This window comes from Pristis pectinata, chromosome 9, assembly GCF_009764475.1.
Source record: "Pristis pectinata isolate sPriPec2 chromosome 9, sPriPec2.1.pri, whole genome shotgun sequence".
Taxonomy (NCBI): domain Eukaryota; kingdom Metazoa; phylum Chordata; class Chondrichthyes; order Rhinopristiformes; family Pristidae; genus Pristis; species Pristis pectinata.
Genome location: NC_067413.1, coordinates 55,441,451 through 55,469,056, shown reverse-complemented (window position 1 = coordinate 55,469,056; position 27,606 = coordinate 55,441,451). Strand labels below are relative to the sequence as shown.

The 27,606-nt window shown below is 44.0% G+C and overlaps 1 pseudogene; it reads left to right on the top strand.

Moving 5' to 3' along the window:
• LOC127574521 (golgin subfamily A member 4-like) overlaps positions 1-27,606 on the top strand; it is a 247,048-nt pseudogene that overhangs the window by 59,321 nt on the left and 160,121 nt on the right.

Here is a 27,606-nt window from a genome sequence, read left to right as displayed (position 1 = left end):
AGACATGACTCGCCCTGCACTAAGCCATGCTGACTGTTTCTAAGCCTGCCATGCCTCTCCAAATGTGCATAAGTTCTATCCCCAAGTATCCTCTGTTACGTACCAGCAACAATAGAAACACAACGAGGAAGGTTTCAATGTTAAAACCTATTTATTAATAACTACTTGTAATAATAAAAAAAATGTTTGATATCAAACATTGACCGAAATGAACCGAAGTGTATGTGGCAAGTTCCCAAACCACTAAGTCTAGGAACAGTTCTCAAAGTTCACTTCAGTTCAGCAAGTCACAAAGCAAAACCAATGAGCAAAGGCTTCTGAAAACCACACTAGAATGTAGAGAGGAGTTTACGAATTTCACAAGTTCCATGTTGGAACCAATACGATGCCACAATCACCGAAGATCTCCGTTGCTTTGTTCCCAAATATCTGCCGCACCAAGGGCACTCGATACGTGGCCGCCCACAGATGTACCTGCTTCTTGGTACAGGTTAGTGACAAACTGGACTCCACAGATTGCTCCAAAAATCCATGTATGGATTGCAAAGTGACAGGCACCCGACAATTGGGCTTCACTCAGAGATATACAGAGCCAGTGCTACCAACTCTCACGTCTCTCTCTCTCTCTGCCTCTCTCTCCCTCTCGCGCGCTCTGTGTGTGCCTCTGCCTCTCTCTCCCTCTCGCGTGCTCTGTGTCTCTTCCTCTCACTCACGCTCTCTCTCTTGCTCTGTCTCTAGCTCTTTCTCGCTCTGTCTCTCTCCTTGTCTCTCGCTCTGTCTCTCTCGCGCTCTGTGTGTGTGTCTCTCTCTCTTGCGCTCTGTCTCTCTCTCTTGCGCTCTGTCTCTCTCTCGCGATGTGTGTCTCTCTCGCTCATGCTTTGTGTGTCTCTCTCTCGCTCGCGCTCTGTGTGTGTCTCGCTTGCGCTCTGTGTGTGTCTCTTGTGCTTTGTGCGTGTCTCTATCTCTCCCGCTCTCTATCTCTCTCTCTCTCTCTATCTCTCTCTCTCTCGCACGCACTGTTCTTCTCTCTCTCTCGCACGCACTGTTTTTCTCGCGCTGTGTGTCTCTTTTGCGCTCTGTGTCTCTCTCTCTCTCCCGTGCTCTGTGCCTCTCTCTCCAGCACTCTGTGTGTGTGTGTCTCTCTCTCCCACGCTCTGTGCGTGTCTCTCTCGATCTGTCTCTCGCGCTCTGTCTCTTGCACTGTGTGTGTGTCTTGCGCTCTGTGTGTCTCTGTCTCTCTTGCGCTTTGTGCGTGTCTCTTTCTTGCGCGCTCTCTCGCGCGCTGTCTCTCTCGCGCTCTCGTGCTCTGTGAGTGTCTCTCTCTCTCGTGCTATGTGTCCCTTGCGCTCTGTGTGTCTGTCTCTCTCGCACTGTCTCTCTTGCTCGTGCTCTGTGTCTCTCTCTCTTGCTCGCGCTCTGTGTGTCTCTCTTGCTCGCACTTTGTGTCTCGCATGCTCTGTGTGTGTCTCTCTCTCGTGCTTTGTGCGTGTCTCTTTCTCGCACTCTCTCTCCTTCTCGCACTTTCTCTCTCGCGCGCGCCCTGCGTCTCTCCCGCGCGCACGCCCTGCGTCTCTCTCTCTCCCCCACGCTCTGTGTCTGTCTCTCTTGCGCTTTGTGCGTGTCTCTCTATCTCTCGCGCTCTGCGTCTCTCTATATCTCACATGCACTGTTTTTCTCTCTCTCTCTCTTGCGCTCTGTGTGTCTCTCTCGCGCTCTGTGTGTCTCTCTCTCCTGCAGTCTGCATGTGTCTCTCTCGTGCTCTGTGTCTGTCTCTCTCTCTTGCACTTTGTGTGTCTCTCTCACGCTCTCTCTCTCGTGCTCTTTGTGTGTCTCTTTCATGCTGAGTGTCTCTCTCTCGCACTGTGTGTGCCTCTCTCTTTCGCGCTCTGTGTCTCTCTCTCTCACGCTCTGTCTCTATCTCTTGCGCTCTGTCTCTATCTCGCTCCCTCGCACTCTGCGTCTCTCTCGCACACACTGCTTTTCTCTCTCTCCCGCGCTCTGTGTCTCTCTCTCTCTCGCATGCACTGCTTTTCTCTCTCTTGGACGCACTGTTTCTCTCTCTCTCTTTCACGCTTTGTGTGTGTCTCTCTTTTGTGCTCTGTGTCTCTCTCTCCCGCGCTCTGTGCATGTCTCTCTCTCTCCTGCGCTCTGTGTGTGTGTGTCTCTCTCTCTCGCGCTGTGTCTCTCTCGATCTCTCTCGCGCTGTCTCTTGCACTGTTTTTTTCTCTCTCGCGCTCTTTTTGTGTCTCTGTCTCTCTTGCGCTTTGTGCATCTCTATCTCTCGCGCTCTGTCTCTATCTCTCACGCTGTGTCTCTCTCGCGCTCTGCGTCTCTCTCTCGCACGCACTGCTTTTCTCTCTCTTTCACGCTCTGTATGTGTCTCTTTTTCGTGCTCTGTCTCTCTCCTGCGCTCTGTGCGTGTCTCTCTCTCTCGTGCTCTGTGTGTGTGTCTCTCTCCCGCGCTCTGTGTGTGTCTCTGTCTCTCTTCCGCGCTGTGTCTCTCTCGCGCTGTCTCTCGATCTCTCTCTCTCTCTTGCTCTCGTGCTGTGTCTCACATGCACTGTTTTTCTCTCTCTTGCACTCTTTGTGTGTGTGTCTCTCGTGTGTGTGTCTCTCGCGCTCTGTGTGTGTGTGTCTTGATCGCTCTCTCTCGTGCTCTGTGTGTGTGTCTCTCGATCGCTCTCTCTCTCGTGCTCTGTATCTCTCTCTCTCGCGCTCTGTGTGCCTCGATCTCTCTCTTGCTCTATATGTGTCTCTTCCTCTCTCGCTCACGCTCTCTCCCTCTCGCTCTGTCTCTGGCTCCCCTCCCCCCCTGGCCCTCCCGTGCTCCCCCTCCCCTCCCCTGTCCCTCCCGTGCTCTCCCTCCCTTGGCCCTCCCGCGCTCCCCCTCCCCTCCCCTCCCCTTCCCCCCCCCACCGGCCCTCCCGCGCTCCCCCTCTCTCTGTCCCTCCCGCGCTCGCTCTCCCCCTGCCCCTCTGTGCTCCCCCTGTCTCTGCCCCTCCCACGCTTGCGCTTCCCCCCTCGCTCCCCCACTTTCTTTTTCAATCTTTATATTAAATTTCAAATTAATACACATAACAATAATAATTATACACATGGTGCGAAGAGATCGGGATTACAATAATAACAGTTAACAAAATAGTTAACAATTAATCGGGATTTTCATACAAACAAGTGACATGTACAAACACGGAATAAAATATATAATCTGAAGCTCCCAATCTCTTACTAAGTGAACATGATATAAAAGAATTTGAAAAGATATTTGATTACATGAAAAAAGAACCCCAAGATTAAAGAAAAATAATAAACACAAGCAAAGCAAAAACTTCAAAAAAAAAAGCTGGACTGTTATTTCTTCAGTTAAAAAAAAACATTATTATGTTGTTAGCGCCGCTCCTCTATATTCAGATAGAAGGTTGTTGGATAGGCACATGGAGGAATATGAGATAGAGAGAGATGCGGGAGGAAAGGTTTAGATAGTGTGAGGGTGGTTTGATGGATGGCACAACATGGTGGGCCGAAGGGCCTGTTTTGTGCTGTATGGTTCTATGGTTCTATGGAAAGGGATTCGAAAAAGGTCCACTTACATCATATGGAAATACTGAATAAATGGGCTCCAAATTTCCTCAAATTTAAGCGAAGCATCAACAGTACCACTCCTAATTTTTTCTAAGTTTAAACATGTTATAATTTGAGAAAACCATTGAAATGTGGTAGGAGGTATAGGATCCTTCCATTTAAATAGAATGGACCTCTTGGCCATTAATGTAACAAATGCAATCATACGGCAAGCTGAAGCGGATAGATGGCCGGAATCCATCACTGGTAACCCAAAAATCGCAGTAATAGGATGAGGTTGTAAATCAATATTCAATACAATTGAAATAATATTAAAAATATCTTTCCAATATTTTTCCAAAAGAGGGCAGGACCAAAACGTGTCAGGGAAGCCACCTCCAAATTAAATCTGTCACATATAGGATTTACATGGTGATAAAACGGGCTAACTTATCCTTAGACATATGGGTCCTGTGAACCACCTTAAACTGTATCAAAGAATGTCTAGCACACATGGAAGATGTATTAACTAATTGGAGAAATTTCTTCCATCTCTCTATAGGTAAAAGCATCTGAAGTTCTCTTTCCCATTCATTCTTAATTTTATCAAGTGTCTCTAGACGTATTTTCATAATCAGATCATAAATTATTGCTATCAAGCCCTTCTGATAAGGATTAAAACCTAAAATTTTTTCTGTAATTTCAATTTTAGGTGGTATCGGAAAAGTAGGTAAAATAACTTTTAAAAAATTTCTAATCTGTAAATATCGAAAAAAATGTGATCTAGGCAAATTGTATTTATTAGACAACTGTTCTAAAGACAAGTATTATCAATGCATAGATCAGGAAAGCATGTTATTCCCTTCATTTTCCATAAAGAAAAAGCTAAATCAATTCTAGATGGTTGAAAGAAAAAATTGGATTGGATAGGACTTGATAAAATGAATTTATTCAATCCAAAAAATTTACAAAATTGAAACCATATTCGTATTGTATGTTTAGTTATTGGGTTAATCATTTGTTTACTCAATTTAGTAACCACAAAGGGGAGCGAGGCTCCTAAAATAGAAGCTAATGAAAACCCTTGCACGGACTCGTGCTCAAGATACACCCATCGGGGACATTGAATTACATCTAAATCTTGTGTCCAGAAAATTAAATATCTAATATTAATTGCCCAGTAGTAATATCTAAAGTTAGGCAAAGCCTTCCTTTTTAATTTCTATAAATATTTCTTACTTAACCATGGGTTCTTATTCTGCCATATATATGAAAGAATTTTAGAATCAATAGTATGAAAAAAAAGATTTCGAGATGAAGGTTGGAACCGCCTAGAATAAATACAAAAATTTTGCTGAAATATTCATCTTAACTACATTGATTCGAGCAATCAATGATAGAGACAGTGGGGACCATTTAGCTAGCTATTGTTTAACATGATCGATTAAAGGTAAAAAGTTAACTTTGAATAAGTCCTTATACTTCTTGGTAATTTTAACACCCAAATCAGTCACTAATCTAAATGGTAATTGCCTATAGATTGGGACTTGCATATTTAATGAGAAAATCTCACTCTTATTTAAGATTTAATCTATAACCAGAAAAAACACTAAACTGAGCAAGCAGTGATAATGCTGCAGGAATGGATTTCTCAGGGTTAGAGATATAACGTAACAGGTCATCTGCATATAATGATATCTTATGCGTCCCATTTCCACGAGTAATACCAAATATGTTAGAAGAATCCCGAAAGGCAATTGTAAGGGTTCCAAGGCAATAGCAAATAATAAAGGACTTAAAGGGTAGCCCTGTCTAGTGCCTCAGAAAAGCCTGACAAGGGGGGATCTCTGATTATCAGTAAGTATTGAAGCCAAAGGTGTATGATATATCAATTTAATCGTGGATATAAAATTTGAGCTAAAATTAAATTTCTCAAGCGTGTTAAATAAATATTCCCATTCGACTTTATCAAACGTCTTCTCGGCATCAAGGGAGATAACACATTCTGGAATTGTAGATGAAGGGGTATATACAATATTCATTAACCTCCTAACATTAAAATGCAAATACCGATTTTTTTTAAATAAATCTTGTCTGGTCTTCAGAAATAATTTGTGGAAGTACTTTTTCCAATCTAGAAGCCAATATTTTGGAAAAAATTTGGAGTCCACATTCAATGAAGAGATAGGTCTGTAAGATGCACATTCAGTAGGATCTTTATCTTTCTTAAGAATTAAGGAGAGAGATGTGTCATAAAAGGATTGTGGTAATTTACCTACTGATAGGGCATCTTTAAAAATTTTACCTAACCAAGGAGAAAGAAGATCAGAGAAAGATTTTAAAAATATCAACTGTATACCCATCGAGGCCAGGTGTTTTACCAGAATTCATTGAAGAAATTGCTTTCGTTATTTTTTCCTCTGAAATGGGTGCATCTATTAATAAATGTTCATTAAGTGATAATTTTGGATTCTTCAATTTCCTTAAAAATGCATGCATTAATGTAGAATCCTCGGGAAATTGTGATTGATATAAAGAAGTATAAAATTCTTGAAAAGATTTATTAATTTGATGATGGTCAATCGTCCAATTACCATCTCGTTTACAAACTTTAATAATCTGACGTTTAGTCGAAACCGCTTTCAGTTGGTTGGCCAATAATTTACCAGATTTATCAGCATGTATATAAAACTGACTTGTAGTTTTGAGTAGTTGATTTTCAATTGGAGATGTTAATAACACATTGTGTTGCAATTGAAGTTCAGTTCTCTTTTTTATAAAGCTCCAAATTAGGAGCAACAGTATTTTTTTATCAATTTCTTTAATCTTATCAACCAATATACGTAATTCATTATTAGTTTTTTTCAATCCAGCAGAGTATGAAATAATTTGACCATGGATCTAAGCTTTAAGGTATCCCATAATATCCCATTGGAAATTTTTTCTGTAGAATTAGTTGAGAAGAAAAAGGAAATCTGTTCTTTAATAAAATTAACAAAGTTTAAATCCTGCAGTAGAGAAGAATTGAATCGCCATTGTCTGGCACCAGAGGCTACGTCCGGTAATTTGATTGATAGTTTCAATGGCGTGTGATCAGAAACGGCAATTGCATCGTACTTACAGTCAACAACAGATGGAGCTAATCGAGAGTCGATAAAGAAGTAATCAATTCTAGAGTAGTTGTGATAGACATGAGAAAAGAATGAAAACCCTTTATCATATGGGTGTAGAAATCTCCAAACTTCTAGAATTCTGGAATCAACTAAAAAGGAATTAATAAAAACAGCGGATTTGTTTGGAAGCACTTGAGCCGATGCAGACCTATCCATTGAAGGGTTTAAACAACAGTTGAAATCTCCACCCATAATCAATGTATATTCATTTAAATGAGGAAAAGATGCAAATAAATGTTTAAAGAACTCGGGATGATCGAGTAAACATTAGCCATAACAACTTTTTTGTTATGGAGTAAGCCAGTAATTAATAAAAATCTACCATTTGGGTCTGAGATTGTTTCATGATGAACAAATGAAATGGAGGAGTCTATAAAAATGGAGACTCCTTTCACCCTCGCTTGTGAATTAGAGTGAAATTGTTGACCCCTCCAAAATCTAAAAAAGGCTCTGATTATCCTCCCTCCTAATATGAGTCTCCTGAGGAAAAATAATCTGAGAGTTCAATCTATGGAAAACTTTAAAGATCTTCTGCTTAATTGGATGATTTAAACCATTCGTATTCCCTGAAACAAAATTAATCATATTATCCATTTTAATTAATTAAAGCATATGGTGTGTAAAGGGTTAACCTTGCAGCACTGAAAATTGATTAATAGAAAGAGGAAAAAGAGTTCAAAGAGGATCTGGATATGATGACAATTCAGACATACTTGTAGTTTCAAATCAGTCCAGAAGGAAAAAACAAAACTAAAAACAGCCCCACCCCAGCACCCACAAAAGCCCGAAAGCTGGCCAGTAGACACCCAGAATGCTACTTACTAAATCGCTTAACCCCACCTCTTTTGGTGGCAAATCTCCAAGTTAAAAGAAATGCAAAACACCACCAGTAGTCAAAACATGAAGGCACAAGGACCATAAACATGGAGACAAATCGGCCAAAGAGAAAAGTCTACACAGTTACAAATACTGACAGTCGACATTTAAAAAATACAATCTTAGTATTATTTCAGAAGAGAAAAGAAAGCAATCAGTCTCCCAATCGGAATAAACAAATATTAAAGTAGAATAATAACAGGGATAACCATCTGGACTCGAAAGTTAATCTTTGAGAAATTCCTCAGCTTTATCCGCAGAACTTAACCATTTATGTGATTTGTCAGGGAGTACAATCCTCAGTTGGGCTAGAAACAGCAGTGCAGGTTGATAGTTCCCTTGATAAAGCAGCAACATAATCAGTTTATAGCACAATCTCTCTTTTATAACTTCTGGACTGTAATCTTCAACCAGATGAAACTTCCCATCTTTGTATTGGATCATTCCTTGACGACGAGCAATTTGAATCAAATGCTCTTTAGTACTCACATAGTGAAATCTCAATATTACTGGCCGTGGTTTTTGCTCTGCCGGAGGTTTTGGTCTTAATGCTCGGTGAGCACGATCAAGTATGGGACATACAGAGAAAATTTCAGAGCCAAACACACCCATCGGAAGTTTGGAAAAAAATTCAATAGGATTATCAGTTTCAGCATCTTCAGGAAGGCCAATAATACACAAATTGTTCCTCCGACTTTGACTTTCTAAATCGATAATCTTCTGTCTTTGCTGTTTCAGTATTTGGGTAGTCGAAGTTAAATCCTTTTCCAATGAGCTCAGTCTACGATCTCTCTCTTTGCCAGCTTCATACAGTTTAGCAGTTAATTTCTGTTGTGTAACATTTTCCAGTTTAAGTGTTGTTAGTCTGTCTTCAATCTCCTTTAACAGCATTTCAAAAGTGGAAAACTTCTGATCAAGTTTTTTATCCAGTGAGTTTAGAAATAGCTTTCAAAGTAAGTTGAGGATCCCCATTCCCCTTGCTTTGAGCTGCACCTTTAGTTCTGGTGTTCATTTCCGGCAGTTAAAAATCAAAATCCAATCTCATAAAAGTATTATAAAAGTATTATTAAAACTTTAGCATAGATATTAGGAAGTGAGTGGAGCAGTGTCAAGATGCAACCTACTCCATCTAGCACCACCAAGAGAGTCTCAGTCTGTCTCACTCTCTCGCGGTCTGTGTGTCTTGCTCTCAGTCTCTCTTGCATACTCTGTGTGTATGTCTCTCCCTTTCGCGCGCTCTGTGTCTGTCTCTCTCTCATGCTGTGTGTCTCTCTGTCTTGCGCACTGTGTGTGTGTGTCTCGCGCTCTGTGTGTCTCTTACATGCTCTGTGTTTCTCTCCCATGCTTGCTCTCTCCCCCTGCTCTGTGTGTGTGTCTCTCTCTCTCGTGCTCTATCTCTCTCTCGCGCTCTGTCTGTTTCTCTCGCGCTCTGTGTCTTTGTCTCTCTCTTGTGCTCTGTGTGTGTCTCTCTCGCTCTGTATGTGTTTCTCTGTCTCACGCTGTCTCTCTCTTGCGCGCTCTCTGTGTCTCTCTCTGTCGTGCTCTGTGTGTGTCTTCCGTGCGTTGTGTGTGTGTCTCTCGCTTGCTCTGTGTGTGTCTGTCTCTGTCACACACTGTGTGTGTCTGTCTCCGTCTCTCTCGCGCTCTGTCTGTCTCTGTCTCACGCTGTGTGTCTGTCTCTCTCACATGCACTTTCTCTCTCCTGCGCGCTCTGTGTGTCTCTCTCGTGATCTGTGTATGTATGTATCTCTCACTCTCGCGCCCCGTCTCTCTCTCTCTCTCTCTCTGTCGTGTCCCGTCTCTCTCTCTCTCTCTGTCGTGCCCCGTCTCTCTCTCTCTCTCTGTTGCGCCCCGTCTCGCGCTCTCTCCCCGTCTCGCACTTCCTCCATCGCGCCCTGTCTCACGCTCTCTCCGTCGCGCCCCGTCTCGCATGTGCTCTCTCTCTCTCTGTCGTGCCCCGTCTCGCGCTCTCTCTCTCTCTCCATTGCGCCCCGTCTCGCGCTGTCCCTCTCTCTCCGTCGCGCCCCGTCTCGCTCGCTCTCTCCGTCGCGCCCCCCTCGCGCTCTCTCTCCGTCACGCTCCGTCTCACGCTTGCTCTCCCCATCGCACCCCATCTCATGCGCTCGCTCTCTCCCCGTCTCGCGCTCTCTCTCTCCGTCGCACCCCGTCTCACGCTCTCTCCCCGTCGCGCCCCGTCTCGCGCTCTCTCTCCCCGTCGCGCCCCGTCTCGCGCTCTCTCTCCCCGTCGCGCCCCGTCTCGCGCTCTCTCTCCCCGTCGCGCCCCGTCTCGCGCTCTCTCTCCCCGTCTCGCACTTCCTCCATCACGCCCTGTCTCACGCTCTCTCCGTCGCGCCCCGTCTCGCATGTGCTCTCTCTGTCGTGCCCCGTCTCGTGCTCTCTCTCTCTCCGTCGTGCCACGTCTCGCGCTCTCTCTCTCTCTGTTGCGCCCCGTCTCGCGCTGTCCCTCTCTCTCCGTCGAGCCCCGGCTCGCGCTCTCTCTCTCCATCGCGCCCCGTCTCACGCTCGATCTCCCCGTCGCACCCCATCTCGTGCGCTCGCTCTCTCCCCGTCTCGCTCTCTCCGTCGCGCCCCCTCTCGCGCTCTCTCTCCGTCACGCTCCGTCTCACGCTTGCTCTCCCCGTCGCACCCTATCTCGTGCGCTCGCTCTCTCCCCGTCTCGCGCTCGCTCTCTCTCCGTCACGCCCCGTCTCGCGCTCTCCCCGTCGCGCCCCGTCTCGCGCTCTCTCTCTCCCCGTCGCGCCCCGTCTCGCGCTCTCTCTCTCCCCTTCGCGCCCCGTCTCGCGCGCTCTCTCTCCCCGTCGCACCCCGTCTCGCGCGCTCTCTCTCTCTCCGTCGCGCCCCGGCTCGCGCTCGCTCTCCCTGTCGCACTCCATCTCGTGCGCTCGCTCTCTCCCCGTCTCGCGCTCTTTCTCTCTCCGTCGCGCCCCGTCTCGCGCTCGCTCTCCCCGTCGCGCCCCGTCTTGTGCGTTCGCTCTCTCCCCGTCTTGCGCTCTCTCTGTCGCGCCCCGTCTCGCGCTCTCTCCCTCTCCCCGTCGCGCCCCGTCTCGTGCTCTCGCCCTCCCCGTCGCGCCCCGTCTCGTGCCTGCTCTCCCCGTTGTGCCCCGTCTCGTACGCATGCTCGCTCTCTCTGTCGCACACTGTCTCTCTCTCTCTCTTTCTCATTCGCGCTTTGTCTCTCTGGTGCGCCACCCTGTCTCGCTCGCTCTCGCGCTCTCTCTCTCATCACGCGTGCTCTGTCTCCTCTCACGCTCTCTGTTTCTCTGTCGCGGTCTCTGTCTCTCGCTCTCTGTCACGCGCTCTGTCTCCCTCATGCTCTCTCCGTGTGTCTGTCTGTCTCTTTCTGTGTGTGTGTCTCTCTCTCTTTCTGTCTGTGTGTTTGTCTCTCTGTCTCTGTGTGTGTGTGTGTCTCTTCTCTCTGTATCTCTCTGTCCCTCTGTGTCTGTGTTTTTGTCTCTCTGTCTCTGTGTGTTTCTCTTTATGTGTGTGTCTGTGTGTGTGTTTTTCTCTCTCTCTGTCTCTCTCTCTCCCTCTGTGTGTGTCTCTCTCGTGTCTCTCTGTCTGTGTGTGTTTCTGTCTTTGTGTCTGTGTGTTTCTCTCTCTCTCTGTATTGGTGTCTGCCTTTTTCTCTGTGTGTGTGTGTCTCTCTCTCTCTCCATGTGTGTCTCCTTCTGTCTATGTGTCTCTCTCTCTGTCTCTGTGTGTTTCTCTCTGTGTCTGTGTGTGTGTGTCTCTCTCTCTCCATGTGTGTCTCCTTCTGTCTATGTGTCTCTCTCTCTGTCTCTGTCTGTGTGTTTCTCTCTGTGTCTGTGTGTTTCTCTCTCTCTCTCCTCCTCCCCCTCCCCCCCTCTCTATCAGTGTCTTTCTCTCTTTCTCTCTTCTCCCCCCTCTCCGTCTCTGTGTGTTTCTCTCTCTCGATTTGTGTCTCCTTCTCTGTGTGTGTGTGTGTGTCTCTCTCTCTATCGCTTTTTCTCTCTCTGTGTCTCTCTTGTCTCCCTCTGTGTCTGTGTGTGTCTCTGTCTCTCTCTCACTGTGTCTCTCCCTCTGTCTCTCTCTCTGTGTCTCTCTCTCCCTGTCTGTGTGTGTGTGTGTGTGTTCCTCTCTGTCTCTCGCGCGCGCTCTCTCTCTCTCTCTGTGTCTCTTTCTGTATCTTTGTATGTCTCTCTCTCTCTCTCTGTCTCCCTGTGGGTTAGGGAAATCAGCTCATAGATATATATCTGCAGTTGCCAGCACTTCAATAAGGTCAGCCTTCAGACATCTGCAGCATTCCAATGATATCAGTCATAGAAGCTCTCCGTTCCCACTCGCAGCAGTCACATGCTACCATTTTGGTGCCTCAAAGGGACACTTACCAAGTAGCAACCTGGGGCTCGCAACACCTCTCCAATAGCTTCCCTACCACTGATTTGAGGCTCACTGGCCTATAATTACCTGGATTATCCCTATTTCCTTTTGAACAACGGCACAACATTTGCTCCTCTCCAGTCGTCTGGAACCTTGCCTGTTGCTAGTGAGGACACAAAGATCTTTGTCAAAGCCCCAGCAATCTCCTCATTTACTTTCAATATTCTGGAATATATGGCATCAAGTCCTGGGGACTTAAACACCTTAATGCTTTTCAGAAGACCCAGCACTACCTCCTTATTAATCTCAAAATGTCCCAGCACTTTAGCAGGCCTCATTCTGCTTTCACTGTCCTCCCAATCCTTCTCAGTAAATACCGATGCAAAGCACCTCAGTTATTTGCTCTGGCTCCAGGCACAAATTTCCTCCTTTATCCTTGAGTGGACCTACCCTTTCCTTGGTTATCTTCTTTCTCTTAATATATGCATAAAATACCTTGGGATTCTCCTTGATCCTGCTCGCCAAGGACATTTCATGGCCCCTTTTGGCCTTCCTCATCTCCTGCTTGAGCACTTTCCAGCTATCTTTATATTCCAAAAGTGACCAGTGTGACTTCCTCAACCTTACATATGCCTCCTTGTTCTTCCTGACCAAATTTAGGACCTCTTGGCTCATCCAAGGTTCCCTTTAGCTTACCATCCTTGTCCTTGCTCCTTACTGGAACATGCCGATCCTGAACTTTGATCAACTGGTCTTTAAACAACTCCCACATGTCAGACGTGGACTTGTCCAACAGCAGCTGCTCGCAGTCAATGCCCCTTAGCTCCTGTCTTATCCTCTTATAATTTGCCCTCCCCCAATTTTGTACCTTCCTGCAAGATCTAGTTGTAACCCTACCTGTAACCATCTTAAAACATAATGCGTTGTGGTCACTATTCTCAAAACATTCACCCACTATCAGGTTTGTCACCAGGCTTGGCTCATTTCCCAAAACTAGGTCAAGTATGTTCTCTCCTCTAATTGAACTTTCCACATATTGTTTCAAGAACTCCGCTTGGATGCAGTGAAGAAATCCCGCCTCATCTCAGCCTCTTGTATTAAGGAAGTTCCAATCAATACTGGAGAAGTTTAAGTCCCCCACTTATTGTTTCTGCACCCTTCCATAATCTGTCTACATATCTGTTCCTCCACCTCTTGGTGGCTGTTGGGGGGCCTGTAGTATAATACCATCAGTGTAGTTGCACCTTTCTTGTTTTTGAGCTCCACTCAAATTGCCTCTGAATGAGCCCTCCAGTATGTCCTCTCTGAGTACTGCTGGATATTCTCCCTTAGCAGAAGTCTTTCCCTGGTTCTCCCTTATCAGATTTCTTTCCCTGGTTACTCTGTTGATTTTAATGTACTTAAAAAAAAATAGTCAGCTTTAAAATCTCTGCAAGATATAACTTTTTAATTCATTAGGTGAACAAAGAGATCAATTTTGTGGCAAAGCCAGGCAGTGAAACAGTCTTTGCTGCACTCTCTCTCTACTTTGTGTGACATATTTGTTTTGTTTTGGGCTGTGTTGGTAAGAGTGGAAAGACCTGGGGGAAAGGTTGATACTTGCCCTACCTTCATGTAATTCTAAAACATTGGTTTATTTTCTGCACTTGCTGTAGATCAGTGATAGGACTGAAGCTGAGTTTTTCAAGCAGCTTGTTTACATAATTAAATTGACTTGGTTTACATTACATCTCGTAAATAACAGGTTAATCTAGTTGTAGCTACTTATGCATCCATCACTTCACCATTCCTATTCATCCCACCAAGTCCCAGGCAGAACCAGAGATCCCTTTCAGTCCCAGGGTCTCAGTGACTCTTCCTCCATTTGGCTGACCCACTCCCTGCCCTACTTTCAGCAGGGCAGTAAGGGGCCAACAAATGGGTAATAGGAAGTTTGCTTGCAGTCCCACATGAAATGAGGAAAAGGTTCTATGAATTAGATGTTGGAAAACTTGATCCTTTTTGCCTCTTTTATGTCTTTCTTAAAGATGCTCCTTGAAGTCTATTTATTTGATCAATCATTTGTTCAGCATTCTTTGTGTTCTTACCTGACCTCGTGTTATATTATTCAATGTTTTCATCTGATTAGGGAAGTGTGAACATGTTCCACCTTCTTTGGCAAATCAAATATTTGTAACACCACACTGCTGAAATATACTTGGAAGTAAAGATGGTCAGAATAGAATTCTGAAGGTGAACATTTCATAATCATTTGTATATATTTTTTCAGCTAGTTACTGCCTATCGAACTTTGCAGAGAGACAAAGAAAAGATGCAGGTAAGTGAAGATACCAGTTGCATTAACTTAAAATAGAGAAGCCTATTCTGAGTGAAAGTTTCCTGAATCATTTTTCACTACTTGAAGTCCTTGTTATCCATTGACTTAATTATCCACATACTTGTAAGGTTGGCTGTGTATTAGTGAGTGTGTTGGTAACTATAGAGGGTTTCTCCAGAGCCATGTCCTGTGGTGTTGATTGAATCCTGTTTGCCATGAGATGGATTATATTTAGAACGTAGAACATTTGGCCCATGATGTTGTGCTGAACTAAAAAAACTAGTAATTAAATGCCTAACTAAACTAATCCCTCCTGCCTACACAATTTCCATATCCCTCCATTCTCTGCACATTTATGTGCTTATCTAAGAGCCTCTTGAATGCCTCTATCGTATTTGCCTCCACTACTATTCCTGGCAGTGCACTCCAGGCACCCACCACTCTCTGTAACAAAAAAATTGCCCGGTACATCTCCTTTGAACTTAATCCTTCTTGGAAACGTAGAAAACCTACAGCATAATACAGGCCCTTCGGCCCACAAAGTCGTGCCGAACATGTTCCTACCTTAAAAATTACTAGGCTTACACATAGCCCTCTATTTTTCTAAGCTCCATGTACCTATCCAAAAGTCTCTTAAAAGACCCTCTTGAATGCATGCCCTCTAGTGTTAGACATTTCGAAAAAGATACTGGCTGTTTACTCTATGTATGCCTCTCATAATCTTGATACTTTTATCAGGTCTCCCCTCAGCTTCAGCTGCTCCAGAGAAAGCAGGTTTGTCCAGGTTTGTCCAACCTCTCCTTGGAACACTGGCTCTCTAAAATGGGTAAACACTCCTGGTAAACACTCTTCTGCACCCTATCCAAAGCCTGCACATCCTTCCTTTAATGGGGCCATCAGAATTGAATACAGTACTCCAGATGTGGCTTAAGTAGAGTTTTATAAAGCTGTAACATAACTTCACAACTCCTGAACTCAATGCCTTGACTATTAAAGGCAAGCATGCATATACCTTCTTCACCACCCTATTAACCTATGCAGCCACTTTTAGGGAACTATGGATTTGGACCCCAAGATCCCTCTGTATATCAACACTTGTCTTGCCATTTCTCTGCCCATGTCTGCAACTGATTATTTTCCTACTATATCATTTGGCAATTTTCTACACTATCCACAACACCACCAATCTTTGTATCATCTGTGAACTTGCTAACCCGGCCATCTACATTTTCATCCAGATCAGTTATATATATCACAAACAGCAGTGGTCCCAGTATGGATCCCTGAGGAACATCACTAGTCATAAATCTCTGGCCAGAATCGACTTCTATGGGCAAGCCAGTTCTGATTCCAAATGGCCAATTCACCACGGATCCCATGCATTTTAATCTTCTGGATGAGCCTCCCATGAGGGACCTTGTCAAATGCCTTACAAAAATCCATGTAGACAACATCCACAGCTCTACCTTCATTAATCACCTTTGTCACCTCCTCTAAAAACTCAATCAAGACATGACTTGCCCCACACAAAGCCATGCTGGGTGTCCCTAATTAGGCCATGGTTTTCCAAATGCTCATAAATCCAATCACTAAGAATCCTCTCCAGTAGCTTCCCTGCCACAAATGTGAGACTCACTGGACTATAGTTTCATGGTTATCCCTATTTCCCTTCTTTAATCATGGAACAACATTAGCTACACGCTAGTCCTCCAGGATCTCACCTGTGGCTGGAGAGTACACGAAGATCTTTGGTCAAGGCCCCAACAATCTCATGTCTTGCCTCTCTCAGTGACCTGTGGTATATCCCATCAGACCCTGGGACTTATCCACCATAATGTTCTTTAAGAGACCCAACACTACCTCTTTCTTCTATTTCAAAATGCCTTAGCATATTAGCACACGCCACACTGATTTCACTCCTCCACATGCTTCTCCTTGGTAAATACTGATGTCAAGCACTTATTTAGGACCTCTCCCACATCCTCCACCTCCAAGCACATGTTCCCTCCTTCATCCTTGAGTGGTCCTACCCTCTCCCTAGTTATCCCCTTGCTTGATGTATGTATAGAATGCCTTGGGATTCTCTTTAAACCTACTTGCCAAGGACTTTTCATGGCCCCTCCTGGCTCCCCTAATTCCCTTCTTGAGTTCTTTTCCAGCTTCTTTATAATCTTCAAGGTCTCCGTTTGATTTTAGCTTCCAAAACCTTGCATAAGCTTTCTTTTTCTTGACTAATTTCACCACCTCTTCCAACATCTAAGGTTCCCTTGCCTTACCATCCGTGTCCTTCCTTCCTTGATCATACCTGTCCTGTACTCTGTGCAGTTGGTCTTCAAACACCCCCCACATGTCAGATGTGGACTTGCCCAAAAACAGCTGGTCCCAATTAACTCTCCATAGTTCCTGCCTAATACTCTTGTAATTTGCCCTGCTCCCACAAGGTCCATACTTATCCTGATCTAGAGCCATCTTAAAATTTAAGGAGTTGTGATCACTGTTCCCTAAATGTTCTCCCACTGTAAGGTTAGTCACCTGGCCAGGCTCATTTCCTAACACAAGGTCCAGCATGGTACCTCCTCTCGTTGGATTGTCTACATACTGCTTTAAGAAACCCTCCTGGATGCATCTAAGAAATTCTGCCCCATCTAAACCTCTTGCACTAAGGAGGTTCCAGTTGATATTGGGGAAGTTGAAGTCACCCACGACAATAACCCTGTTGGTTTTACACCTTTCCCTAATCTGCTTACACGTGTTCCTCAATGTCCCGGTGGCTATTGGGTGTCTGCAGTATAATCCCATTAGAGTAATCACACCATTCTTATTCTTGAGTTCTACACACATTGACTCAGTGGATGAGCCCTCCATTATGTCCGCTGAGTGCATCTGTGATATTGTCCCTGATAAATACTGCAACCCCCCCCCCCCCACCCCCCTTTTACCTTCCTCTCTATCTTTTCTAAAACATCAAAACCCTGGAATGTTAAGCACCCAGTCCTGTCACCGTCTCAACCAAGTCTCTGTAATGGCCACAAAGTCACAGTTCCATGTATTGATCCATGCTCTAAGTTCATAACCCTTGCCCTTAATACATTTTGCATTAAAGTCAACACACTTCAACCCATCCATTCCATTGCATCTGTTACCTTGCTTCTGCCTGTTCTTCCTTACAGACTTGCTGGTTATGACGTTGACCTCAATCCCTCCACTTCCTGACCTTGTGCTCTGGTTCCCACCCCCCGCCAAACTACTTTACCCCTCACGAGAGGCGCACCAATGAACCTCCTGGCCAGGGTATTGGTTCCCCTCCAATTAATGTGCAACCTGTCCCTCTTGTACAAGTCGTTCCCTGCCCCAGACGATGTTCCACTGATCCAAGAATGTGAAACCCTGACCCCCCTGCACCAGTTCCTCAGCCACACATTCATCTGTTCTATCTTAGTCCAGAAATTACTACTGTTGAGGTCCTACTTTTCATCCTCTTTCGTATAATCACTGCAGGACCTCATCCTTTGTACCTATGTTGTTGGTGCCAATCTGCACCATGACCTCTGGCTGCTCACCCTTAAGAAAGTTCCTGCAGCTGCTCCAAGACATCCTTGACGCTGACACCCAGAAGTCAACACACCATTCCTGGCGTCTCTTTTACGGCCACAGAATCTCATGCCTGTTCCCCTAATTATAGTCCCTTATCTGACTTTACCCTTCCCTTCTGAGCCTCGGAGCTGGTCACAGTGCCACTGACCTGTTTGCTGCTGCTGCGCCCTCATGGATCCCCACTCCCCCAGCAGTATCCAAAGGGGTATACTTGTTTCTGAGAGGAATGGCCATAGGAATCCTGCACTGTCTGCCTACTTGCTCTACCTTTTCTGCTGGTCACCCGACTATATGCCTGCCTGCACCTTAGATGTGACCATCTTGCTCAAACTCCTGTCAATTGCACTCTCAGCATCCTGGATGATCCTTAGTATGTTCAACTCCAGCTCCAGTTCCTTCATGTGGCCAGTCAGGAGCTGCAGGTAGTTTCACTTCCCGCAGGTGAACTCATCAGGGACATTGGTATTCTCCGCCATCTCCCACATCTTTCAGGAGGTGCATGCCTAACTGTTATCCCAGCTATTCTAATGGGGAGAGTAATTCTAAGGAAAACCTTCCCTGCACTTACCTGCTCAGCCTCCTCTCACAGAAGCTCCCTGAACCAAAGCCTGAGCACTTGTACTCGACCCTGCCACTTATAGCTCAAAAGTGGCCACTCCCAGAAATGGCCGCTCTGCCAGAGCCTGCTTCCCTTTCACACCTGCAAATAAACTTTTTAAAAAGCTGCTGGCTCCTGCTGCTGTGATGCCATGTCCTAGCAAGTAGTGTAATATCAATAGTTGGGGGCAATATCTGGAGTACTATCAGTACAGGGTGGAAGCTGAAATTTAGACAGAAGTTACATCCAAGGAGGGGTGGACCATGTACATTACTGCCAGGAGGTTTGGTGGTATCTATGATTTTGTGATATCTGCAGGATATCTGTGCTCATGAAAAACAAAGTCCTAGTGTGTACCTTCTGGTTCCGGCTTCTGGACTGCAGTGAGCCAATTATTTCCTCTGTTTTATGGCATAAGTTTAAAAAAAATGCTTTGTTTATTTCTTATATTGAGTGACCACTGTACTGCATTTCATCTCATGGGAAGAAAATACAGATAGTGCTGCTGAAGAAGCTGCTGTGAGATTGTAGTTGAGAAGCAGTTATAAGAAATGAGTTTGAAATCTGGCTCGTGCTCTCACTGATGTGGGAGAGAAATGTTCTATTTTCAACATTTAAAACTGTTAACTTATTTGGAGAAAATACTTGCAGACTTCTAAGCCCCTGAGTAAAATCTGGTCAGTTTTAATCAGAGCATCTGTGTTGTTGGTATAAATTTTAATCTCGTGTCCAGTTCTTAGAAAATGCAAAATTTAGAATTTGAAATCTGCAGAGGTATCTCATGCAAAGAATGTACTGAAATCAGTATAATGTAGTGGTGAGAAACTTGATTTGGTTTGATTGCATTTTAAACAATGGAATTTTTTTCAGCCAGATCTATGAATCCTTCTCAATGAAATCATGTAATACAGATGTAACAGAAGAGTATAGTGTTCAGAAAGCACTAACATATCCTTGGCTTTGGGAAGCTGATTTTGAGCAAATCATTTAATATTATTAACACTACAATAATTTGTTTGTTATAACACAATACATAGTTTAATGCTGATATTTCTCTGAAGCATCAGTGACGGTTTTAACAGCTTTTACATTAAGTGGTACATTCAGTAAAAGTCCGGCATCTGATTGTTCAGAAATCTTGAGGGTCCAGTAGCTAGCTCACTCGTTATTTCAGAATGTGAGCTGGGGATCCAGAGTGCAGCCAGGGCCAGATATGTGGTCAGATCTATGGTTAGGGTCTGAAACACCAGGAGTCAGGAACGTGAGTGGGTTTGTGGCTGAAGCAGGGGTCTTGAGTGCTTGTATATTTTCTGTTCCCTTTAAACTCACCAGGATCACTGGAAACATTATTATACCACTCTGTTAATTAATGTAAAAAATGTGAAATAAAATGTGTTTGTGTATTAATGTGCAGTAGTCTAGGAAATCAGTTTGCCTGGTGCTACTAAAGTCCCGGGGTGCTGGATTGTCAGAGTTTGACTGTAGTTTGAAATATTCACTGTCATAACTGAATGTTATCCTAATATTGAACAGTACATAAGAATTTTAAAAAAAACTAGAACTGCAGCTTAATTTCAATATGGGGACAAGTTAATTCATGAACTGTTTATTGATTTTATAATATTTCTACCCACCACTTTAAGGTAGTTTTGAGTCAGGGTCAAGATAAAGCCCTACGTAGGATTGGAGAATTACGTGAGGTGAGACCTGCATGCTTTAAATTAATGTTCATGATTTGTTTGTGATTGTTGTTAAACGACTCGTGTTTGTAGGTCCAGCTCAAGTCTGCTCCATTATTAGATCATGGCTGATCCAACCTTGGCCTCAACCAGTTTTCCGCTGTCTCTCCATGCCCCTTGACTCCTGTGTAGTTTGAATGTCTGTCAGTCCCTGCGTAGAATATATTCAATGTTTCTGCCAATGACTCAGCTGTCTGAGACAACAAATAGGAAAGACCTTTGTGGGGGGGAGGGGGAATAAAGGTAATTCCTTCCCAATTCCATCTGAAATGAATGACCCCTTATTCTGAAGCTGTGCATCCTTGTTTTAGATAATCCCCATGAGGAGAAACTTACTCTCTTTACCCTATCAATCTCTCTCAGAAATGTACATTTCAATCAGAATTACTTCTCCTTTTACTATACCCCAATATTTATATGTGTAATCTGTTCATTCAATCTTCATGCATAAACCCTTTCATCCCAGGAATCAATTCCATGAACCTTCTCTACATAGTCTTCAATGCAAGAACCTCATTCCTTGAATAATAGAGATCAAAATTTATACTTATTACTTGAGGGGTGGTCTACCTAGTGCCCTTAAAATGTGAATCAAACTTCCTTGCATTTATATTCCATACGCCGTGTAATAAAGGCCAACATTCCATTAATCTTTGTTATTACTTGCTCTACCTTCATGCTAACTTCTCATATTTCATGCAGTGGGATCCAATTGTACAACAATTTGCTGTTTATTTTTATTCTATCTTCCAAAAAGAGTAGCTTCACATTTTCCCACATAATATTCCATTTGCCTGCATACCTAATCGATCTATAAACCTTTGCAGGCTCATTGCCTCATCCTTGCTATTTGCTGATCTACCTAATATCTGCAAATTTGGCTGAAATCAATTTGGTCCCTTTTATTCAAGTCATTATAAATAGCTGCAGCTCCAGCAGTTAACCTTATGGAGGTTAGTCACTCCTATGTCTGCTGATATATTCTTCCCCCAGTTCTGTGTCCTCACTAGCAACAGGCGAGGTCCCAGAGTACTGGAGAGGAGCAAATGTTGTGCCTTTGTTCAAGAAGGGAAATGGGGATAATCCAGGTAATTATAGGCCAGTGAGCCCGCTTCAGTGGTAGGGAAGCTGTTGGAGAGGATACTGAGAGATAGGATTTATGGGCATTTGGAAAAGCATGGCCTGCTTAGGGACAGTCAGCATGGCTGTGTCCGGTGCAGGTCAAGCCTTACAAACTTGATTGAGTTTTTTGAGGAGGTGACAAAGGTGCTTGAAGTGGACTTCAGTAAGGCACTTAATAAGGTCCCTCATGGCAGGTTGATTCAGAAGAAAAAGATGCATGGGATTCAGGGTAAATTGCAAGCTTGGATTCAGAACTGCCTTGCCCGTAGAAGACAGAGTAGGGGTGGAAAGCTGTTATTTTGGCTGGAGGTCTGTGACCAGTGGTGTCCCGTAAGGATCGACGCTGAGACCTCTGTTTGTGATATATATATCAATGATTTGCATAAAAATATTGATGGGTGGATTAGCAAGTTTGCAGATGACGCCAAGATTGGTGGAGTTGTGGACAGTGTAAAGGACCGTCAAAGAATACGGCGGGATATAGATCAGTTACAGATTTGAGCAGAGAAGTGGCAGATGCAGTTTAATCCAGGCAAATGTGAGGTGTAGCACTTTGAAGGTCAGGTGAAAGGAGGAAGTATACAGTTAATGGTAGGCCCCTTAATAGCATTGAGGTACAGAGGGATCTTGGGGTCCAGGTCCATAGTTCACTGAAAGTGGCTACACAAGTGAATAAGATGGTAAAGAAGTTGTATGGCCTCTTTGCCTTTATTGGTCGGGGTGTTGATGATAAGAGTAAAGTCATGCTGCAGCTACTGTATATAAAACTTCAGTCAGACCACACTTGGAGTACTGTGTGCACCCCATTATAGGAAGGATGTGGATTCTGTGGAAAGGGTGCAGAAGAGTTTTACCAGAATGTTGCCTGGATTAGAGGGTATGAGCCATTAGAAAAGGTTGGACAAACTTGTGTTATTCTCTCTAGAGCATCGGAGGCTGAGGGGAGACCTGATAGAGGTTTTTAAAATTTTGAGAGGCATAGATAGGGTAGACAGTCAGAATCTTTTCCCCAGGGTAGAAATATCAAATACCAGAAGACATGCTTTTAAGGTTGGTTGGTGGGGGTGGGGGGGGGGTTGGGTTGGAGTTTAAAGGCAACACGAGGGGCAAGATTTTTACAGAGTGATTTGTGCCTTGAATAGTTTACCAGCGGTAGTAGTGGAATTGGGCAGTTTGGTGGAGTTTAAGAGGCTTTTAGATTGACGCATGAATATGAAGGGAATGGAGGGATATGGATAATACACAGGACAATTAGTATAAATGGGCATCAAGATTGGCACAACATCATCGTTGGCCGAGTGGTCTGTCCATTGCTGTACTGTTCTGTATTCTAATACGTGTAGTTAAAGCAAAGTATTGATGTCTTGCAGAGCATTAGTTGAGAAGTACAAGATGGTGGGGATAATTTGTATTCAAATAAGCAGGATGTGATTATTGACATCAAACACTAATGGACAGCCTCAGCTGTTCAATTTATTTGGGTTAAGTAATCTAAGTGAAATTTGCTAATAACAAGTTTGGTTGAACTTTGGCAGATGAATGTTGGGAATTTTTGATTGGGCAGAACCAGCAGATGGAGTTCTGGTCTGAGGTTTAGTTGCAATGGGGAAGGGGTGTGTAGTGATCCACTGGGGACCTTAGATCCAACTAAATATTTTCCAATGGCTGAGAACTTGGGGTCTATTGGAGGCAAGAGATTTAGGAGTGCAAGTGTGAAAATTGTAGACTAAGAGCAGACAAATAAAAGTTAGAAGTCAAATGGAATGTTCATCTTTATTTCATGAGACTGAAATATGAAGGCATGTTATAATTATATCAAGTTCCAAGTAAATCCCATCTAGAATTCTGGGCCTCATGCCTGAAACAATACCTCAGCCTGGGATGATTGCAGCTCAAATCAATCAGAATGACATCAGGGCAAGAAGAACTGGATTACTATATCGGGTTACATAGACCATTAACCTTGTGTTCTGCCTTCGAATTCGATCTTCCAAAGTATATCACTTCACACTTTTCCAGGTTGAACGCCATCTGTCACTTCTCAGCCCAGGTCTGCATTCTATCAATATCCTGTTGTAACCTACAGCAACCTTCTACACTATCCACAACACCACCAACCTTCGTGTCATTTGCAAACTTACTAACCCACTCTTACACATCCTCATCCAAGTCATTTATAAAAATAACAAAGAGCAGGGGTCCCAGAACAAATCCCTGCGGAACACCACTGGTCACTGACCTCCAGGTAGAATGTGCTCCATCTGCATCCACCCTCTGTCTTCTGTGGGTGAGCCAATTCTGAATCCACACAGCCTAGTTTCCCTGTATCCCATATCTCCTGACTTTCTGAATGAGCCTTCCATGAGGAACCTTACAAAATGCCTTACTAAAATCCATGTACACCACATCCACTGCTCTACCTTCATCAATATGCTTTGTCACATCCTCAAAGAATTCAAGTCAGGTTTGTGAGGCATGATCTGCCCCTCACAAAGCCATGCTGACTGTCCCTAATCAGCTTCTGCTTCTCCAAATGCCCATAAATCCTGTCTCTAAGAATCTTCTCTAGTAATATGCCCACAGTAAGACTCACTGGCCTGTAATTCTCAGAGATGGATATCATGAAGGGAAAAATCTGGAACACTGGAGAAACAATTAAATGCTATGATTGCAGAAATGGTAGTTGAATATTTCTGCATGAATTCTTAAACTTTTACATTTTAAATTGAATATTAGAAAGGAATTGATGTCTTTAGTTTTTGCCACTAATGTCAGGGCCACTTGTGCTTTGCATTCTACATTGACTCATGCTAAGAGCTGAAGTAACAGTCTGATTTTTTTTTCACCTGATCTTGTTAAATTAGGTTGGGGGAGGGTTTTTATGGGAAGTTAATGCCAACTCTCCATGAAATTTGTCTGTTAAATTCTCAGGAGCTACAAATGGTTCAACAGGCGAAGAAGCACATTCAAGATGAATTTGAAGCAGCTCTGGAGGAGAAAGATCAATTTATTGGTGTTCTGCAGACGCAGGTAGAAGGCATAATTTGTGCATGTATTCATGGTAGGCTAGATGGTAACAAACTGGTTAAATGCAGGCATGTGATCTTGATGTTCCACTTTCAGTTGTTTAATTTGAATGTTCTGCATTTGAACTTGTTCACAACAGGTGCATTCTGGGCTTGATTTTTGCCACAAACCCATTCAAGGCCAGGTTTTGTTAGTGAACACATTAAACCATTATTTAAGAGAAAAATGTCATCTTTTGTCAACAACACTTGACAATTTTACATATCGGAAAAGTGTGATTGAAAATGACCTTGTGCTCCATAACCTAGTAACTTATGGTGTAAGAAGTTAAATTTGCCAGAAAAATTGAGGGCTTGTCCATACAGCACACACTCTTGCACCAATATGTTATCTTATTGGTAAACCACCTTGCTCAATCTGGAAATCTGCTATTATTTAGAACATCTAACATAAAATTGTGCAGCACAGGAACAGGCCCTTTAGTCCACAGTGCTGTGCTGAACTAATTAAACTGGTAATTAAATGCCTAACTAAAATAATCTCTTCATCCTACATAATGTCTATATTCCTCTATTCTCTGCACATCTGTGTGCCTATCTACGAGTGTCTTAAACACCTCTATCAGATTTGCCTCCACTACCACCATCAATGGATGAGCCCTCCATTATGGCACCTCTGAGTGTAGCTGTGATATTTTCCCTGATAGTGCAAATGCACCCCATCTTTAACTCAGATGTCTTTTCTAAAACATTGAAATCCTGGAACATTAAGCATGCAGTCCTGTCCCTCTCTCAACCAAGTCTCTGTAAGAGCCACTACATCAGCTTTGCATGTACAGATCCATGCTCTCAGTTAATCACCCTTACCCTTAAATACTCCTAATATTCAAATAAACATACTTCAGTCTGTCTGTCCCTTCATATCTGATGACTTGCTAACCCTGTTCTTCCTTACAGACTTGCTGGTCATGACATCTACCTTCCTTTCAATCCCCCTGCCTTCTGACCTGGTGCTCTGGTTCCCATCCCCCTGCCAAACTAGTTTAAACTCCCGAGTAGCACCAGCGAACCCCCCGGCTAAGATATTGGTTCCCCTCCATTTAAGGTGCAGCCCTTCCCTTGTGTACAGGTCACCCTGCCCCGGAAGAGGTTCCAATGATCCAAGAACCAGAAACCATGCCCCCTGCACCAGTTCGTCAGCCACACATTTCTATTACTGCCATGACTACTACTACTGCCATGTGGCATGGGGAGTAATCCAGAGATTAATACCTTCAAGGTCCTGCTTTTCAGCCTCTTTCTTAACTCTATAGTCACTGTGCAGGACCTCATCCCTTGTTCTGCTTGGATCCATTGTGCCAATGTGCTCCCCCTCCCGCTTGAGAATATTCTGCAGCTGCTCTGAGATGTCCTCGACTCTGACACCTCGGAAGCAACACATCTTCATAGCATCTCTTTTGCAGCCACAGAACCTCCTGTCTGTCCCCCCTTATTAGTGAGTCTCCTATCAGTATTGCTCTGCCTGACTTTACCATTCCCTACTGAGCCTCAGAGCCAGCTATAGTGCCACTGACCTGACTGTTACTGCTGTGCCCGAGATGTCATCCCATTCTCATCCTCGCCACTCACCAGTAGTATCCAAGGGGGTATATTGTTGCTGAGAGGAATGACCACAGGGGAATCCTGCACTTTTTGTCTGCTCGCTCTACTTTCAGCATGCCAGATGTTCCTGGATACTTTCAACTCCAGCTCTAGTTCCTTCATACAGTCAGCCAGGATCTGTAGCTGGCATACTCCCTGTAGGTGAAGTCTCCATGATCTCCCACATCCTGCAGGAGGAGCATGCTCCTGCTCTAACTGCCATCCCAGCTACTCTAGCAGGGAGAGTGATTCTAAAGAAAACCTTACCTGCTCTTAGCTGTTTCTGCTGCTCTGCGTCCTGTCACCAAAGCCTCTCGAACCAAAGCCAAAGCACACTGGTGCTCATCCATGGTACTTGCACCTTGAGCACGGCAACTCCCAAAAATTGCTGCTCTGCTAGAGCCTGCTTCCCTTTTATACCTGAAAAACAACCTTTAAAAAGCTGCTGGGTCCTCCCTTCTGCTGCTATTAAGGATCATAAGATCCTTAAGATCAGTGATAATATAGGAAATGATAAGGATCATAGAGTAATATGGAGATGCAGCACTGAGTGTCTACCTGTGACTCTGCTTTCAGGGAACCATGCACTTAAACTTGGCTGCAGTTTTCCTGATGTTTAAATTATTTGGAATTTTGGTTTAACATTTTAAGATTTCCACAAAGATACCCTTACTGTGAAAATAGATATGCTGGAGAATAAACTGCATGTCCATAAATAACTTCTCTGAAATGTTATTTGTACAACTGAGATTTTCATTGGATTTATCAGGATTATTTTGTTCAACATTATTCTGATAGAATGCTCTTAGACATTAAGGCATTTTTCAGCATCAAATTATGACCGATAATTTAGAAATGTCGATTTTGATTTTTGATTGAATTTTAACTTTTTGTTATTAAAGCTGCTTATTTTCACAGGAAACTATGGCTGGTATTCAGATTTTTTTCTGGTTGTGTGCTTTGTTGAAATGTATGTTTTAGTGGAAACATACTCAGCAGGTCAGGCAGCATTTTCACCAGAAGGGAGAAAACAAGTGTGTTTTAAGTTCCCAAAACTTAAGTTGCCAAAACTACCTAAGAGATAGGATCTGTGAGCATTTGGAGAAACATGGACTGATTAGGGACAGCCAGCATGGCTTTGTGAAGGGAAGATCTTGCCTCACAAGCCTGATAGGGTTCGTTGAGGAGGTGACCAGGAAGGTGGTTGAGGGTAGTGCAGTGGATGTGGTCTACATGGATTTTAGTAAGGCGTTTGACAAAGTTCCGCATGGTAGGTTTCTTCAGAAGGTCAGAGGCCAAGGAATCCGGGGAAGCTTGCCCATGTGGATTCAGAATTGGCTTCCATGTAGAAAGCAGAGGGTTGTGGTGGAGGGAGTACATTCGGATTGGAGGGCTGTGACTAGTGGTGTCCCGCAGGGATTGGTTCTGGAACCTCTACTTTTTGTGATATTTATTAACAACTTAGATGAGGGGGTGGAAGGGTGGCTTAGCAAGTTTACAGGTGACACAAAGATTGGTGGTGGTGTGGATAGTGTGGAGGGCTGTAGAAGCTTACAGAGGGATATTGATAGGATGCGGAGCTGGGCTGACAAGTGGC